The sequence below is a fragment of the Atta cephalotes genome (genome assembly GCF_000143395.1).
Source record: "Atta cephalotes unplaced genomic scaffold scaffold00039, whole genome shotgun sequence".
Classification (NCBI taxonomy): domain Eukaryota; kingdom Metazoa; phylum Arthropoda; class Insecta; order Hymenoptera; family Formicidae; genus Atta; species Atta cephalotes.
The window spans coordinates 1,917,143-1,922,197 of NW_012130103.1; positions in this window are offsets into that span (position 1 = coordinate 1,917,143).

Consider the following 5,055-nt stretch of genomic DNA (forward strand, 5'->3'; position numbering starts at 1 on the left):
TCACAAAAGCCCAATATTAAAATAGTAAAATCGGTCATGTCAAAAAATCATAAAAAATCGAAAAAAAAGTTTCGTTGAATATATGACTTGTTCAAATCGAATATAGTCGGAATTGAATTTAGCAATACTATATAAAACAAATAAAACAAATACACCTCAACAATAAAAAAATATTCGACGAAAATTTTTTATATAATCGATAATTATTTTCTTTATTTTAATATTGAATTTTTATGATTTTTCATAAATTAATTATTCATCTCATTTCATATTCTATACAGTTTGCTTCACTTTTATATCATTCACTGAGAAAAATGGTCCGGTTGGATTAAATAGTAAAGTAGTCTGATGAAAAACAGACGAATCAGAATTTTCTGATTAAAGTCTATTAGAATTCTAGTTGAGGTAACTAGATAGAATTCTGATTAATATAATTATTCTGGTAAAAATAAGAATTTTAATAGATTTTATCAGATATATTGTAACAACCAGAATTCCAGTTATCTCAACTAGAATTCTAATAAATTTAATCAGAAATTTCTGATTCGTCCATTTTCCAGAAATTTTTTTCAGTGTTGCATTTCATCATCATGCTTCATACTTTGTGCAATTTTATTATTAACAAAAATTTTATGTATTGCGCAAATTTTATTATTAATAAAAATTGTATATATTAAAGATAACTTAAAACGAGAATTAAAATGTTTATATTTTTAACTAAGTAAGAGAAGCATCAATTCCGATCAAAAATAGATATTGGAATAATATTTCTATATGTACTTTAAATACATTTATCTCAGATATGTGACTGCGCACCGATTACTTTCCATAGCTGAAATAAATGTATTTAAAATACGTATAGAAATATTATTTTAACATCTGATCGTGATTGACTTTTCTTACTTATAGATGATGTATTCATATATTCATATAAAAGATTGTGTACCATTACTATTTTGATATTTAATAGTAAAAACAATGCACACATATTATGTATTATATATAATGATTAATAAAATTTATATTCACTCTGAATAAAACAATGAGAGAGCTATAAACAATGTAAAAATTACAAATTTTGAATGTTAAATTCCGATGTAACAGCTGAAATGAAATTTAAAATCAGATCATACAGCGATATTCACAAACCTGTTATGTTGGTATGACATTCGTCATATGACTTTTCAGATGTGTTAATTGTTGTAAGAAATTCTCGGATCTCTTTATTCTATAACTAATCAACAAGCTTGAAAAATTTGTACGACAAATGTAATATCAGTCTTAAGTTGTAACAGCTGCTGCAAAGTATCTGATTACGACGATGATTCATATTTTTGTCTGTGACTCACTTTAAGTTCATATTATTTATGATATTTCTTAACGTAGTTAACATCCTCGAAATTCCGATGACAATAACGATTCATGCATCGTGTTTTTCCTTCTAGCATAATAAAACGTTCAGGGAAAAGACCTACATTGACATTTTGTACAGCGAAAATATATATATTTATAATGAAAAATGTTTTTTATAATGAAAAAATAAACAATTATACAGTAATAACTGCGAAAATACTTGTTATATATCCAACATATGCGCAATATTAATATTATCATGAGAAAAACATTTTTTATCTTTCTATCGAATGATTTAAACAAGTAAAAACAGTATACGTATATTGACTTCAAAAACAGGAATGGATAAATTTTCACGTTATCGTCGATTCGACATAACAATGGAAATCGAGTTGAGTCGGTTATGTAAATACTGCGTACATGCAAATACTGAACCATCCGAATATTCTTTTGTAATATTCAATTTTCAATAGTGCATAGGGTAACTCCGGCAACTCCGCGCTGGGATTTACGCCGCAGAAGTCAGAAAAAATAGGAGTGGGGATAATTTTCCCGCAACTATTCTGTTATATGTTATATTGTGTTCAGTTGTTTACTGTTAATATTAATTATGTATATCTTACTGTTAATATTAATATTAATTAATGAAATTATTGTGAGTTCAATCGATTTGTAATAAATAACGCCATCATAAATTAAAGTCTACATAAAACGATTACTGTAGAGCGTGTAAAAGACTTAGTGGTTATTTGACATACGTGTAGTGGAATAACAAAACAGGTTGTGTAGCAAAATACAAGTGCTTTGCTTTCGTATTCTTTGTTCAGTTTTCTTGTCTTGTATATCCCATCTTGGGATATACAGCATTTTTGGCGAGCGAGATTTATGCCCAAAACATACAAAGTGCGCAGATTGAATTCAGTACACTAAATGCAATAAACGCATTATATGAAATATGTATCTCATGTTATGACACTTGTAATATATGTAGGAAGATTGTATTATTTATTACTTCATATATATGTTTATCATTCTTATTCCTTAATAAAATATTCATAAACATATTTTATAAGTTATTGTGTCATTTTACATCTCTTATTTATATGCATTATTTGTAAATTTTTCATGAGTAAATTGTACATACCTCCCCCCCCTCCCTCTCCCTTTATGAGTAGTCATATATCCCGCCCCTATGGAATATACGGCAGAAATGCAAGGATTTCAAAAAGTTTTTTTAATATGAAATATAAATACTTCGGATTTCTGATATTTTCTTCATAATAGTAGACAGTACAAAGTTTTTACTGGTTCGTTTACTTTAAACACAGTAAATAATACTTAATAAATAATAATACTTAATAAATAATAATACTTAATAAATTAAGTTTTTGATACGTACGGCACCGGATATATACCGGAGTTACCCTATATTTTTAGTTTGGAATTTTTGTTTGCATAATTTACACATACGATTGCATTTCTAATATTTTTATTTGAATTTTGAAAAATATGATTTCTCGAAAAACGCGTTATTAAGATAAATTATTACAAGATGAGAGACTGTAGTTATCTTGTGTTTGAATGAAAAGCATAATAATTACGACAATGAAAAATTTTAAAGCCCATTATCCTGCTTTTAAAGGTGAGTTTTGCAGCTTCTTTGCGTCTGATTGATAAAAAAAGCTGTGTAGTAAACTTTGTTATAACATGAAACATTTTTAAATATTCAACTTAATTATTTTTCAGTTAATCCGCATTAAAATGTACTACTCTGATTATTCTTGAATTTATACCGCATTTAAAAAATCTATAATGTATGTAACGTGTATTGTAGTATTTTCATATATTTTTCGAGAATAAAGCCCCTATATGTAATTTTACAAATACATACTGAAAAGAATCTTATAATAGCTAAATGTTAAGTATTATCAATTAAATATTCGAGTAATGTATACAATAAAAAATAATTTTGTTTTTCTAAATATTTAGTAAATATTATCAAGCATGATAATATAATCGTTTGGTAATACTTACTAAATATTTAGAAAACTAAAATTATTTAATATTAAGTTAAAATAGATATATAAGATTAAATACACAAAAACGTCATATTCAGTTGAGGCGATTCTTCATACTTGATAATATTTTTTGTGAATGTATATAATTTCCAAATTTCTAATTTTTAAATTATACACAATTGCATTTCAAGGCTGAAAAAAATTTCGACGCGCGGTTTGCAGAACCGGTTTGGATATGTATATAAATTCACACCGAAATATTTAAGCGTTAAGATTCATTTTGATTGAAAATATTAAATAGAATTTTTCTTACTTAATTAATAAAATTATTTTCGGTTATTAACCAAACATTTTATTCAAATTATTTTATTTAACATTTGATGTTATCAGATCCTTTTTTCAGTGCATAAAATTCACTATAAATTTATATCACGCATGCTCAAAAACGATTCAAAAGAATAGGCTGCACTAATAAAGACATTCATCCTGAGTAAATTTAAAAAAAAAAACTAGAAATTAAAAAGAATAGAGTATACTCTAATGAGACTCCGATATTTTTCTGAATGTTTGAAGTTAGCTCCGAAATCATAGATCCGAGAATTCTAATTAGAGTTTTAGTTTGTTTTTATAAAGAGTTTTTATAGAGATTATCTTATGCTTGTTTCTAGCAATGAAGTTTAATTTTAGTCTCGGTTCAACTAACTCTTCATCTATTTTTAGTTCTAAGAATTCTAGTTCTAGAAACGGATATTACGTTTTTAAAATCTAGCAATTAATATTATTAAAATAACAATTAAAAAATCCGGGGCTAACTCCACACCTCACTTTTCTCTCACGATGCATCGTGATCGTTCGAAGAGAATGAAAAATCCGACGATGATCCAGCGACATGTCGTGCAACACGATTTTAGCGATCGCACGCTATTTCGTTCGAAAAGAACGAACGTGCATGGAGACACGCGACGACGGGCGGGCTCCTCGTGAAAGGATGATGATTCACGAGAGACGCGCACGCACACGAACAAACGTATGCACATACGCCACGCACACAAAATTCACGAGGAGGTCACGTCTTGTGCGCCCATCTCTTGCAAACTGACGGACTATGTGTACCGGAATAGCATAACGGTAGAATTTCTGGTATACAATAAGCCATCGCTTAAACATTAAACATTAAGCCGTAAGAAATTGATCAGTCACAGTTAAATATAACAATAGTAATGACTGTAATTGGTCAATTTTTTATGACTTAAGACTTAAATAAAGGCTTAGTTAGTAGAAACAGCTCGTTGTACAAAGGAGACTGGAGACACTCACCGCTCTCGATGTACGGGACCAGCAGCAGCAGCAGCAGGAAGAGAACGTATCCGCACGTGTCACTGATCATCGTAATACAATATTCCCCGCTGCAGTCGGGACACGCGCCGCGCTGGGATACCTGGCGTCGGCCTCCGCTGCACCACTGCCTCTTCCTCACGCGTGCACCCCGTACGGAGGACAGGAACACAAACAAAACAGAAAGCCCGACTCCAGAGGTAGGCGCGACGCGACGCCAGCAACAGGGTTGACCGCGACAGGGGGCGGCGGGGAAAGAACGACGCCGTTTAGCACCACCTCCTCTCTATCTCTCTGTCTCTCTCTCTCTGTCTCTCTCTCTCTCTCTCTCTCTCTCTCTCTCTCTCTC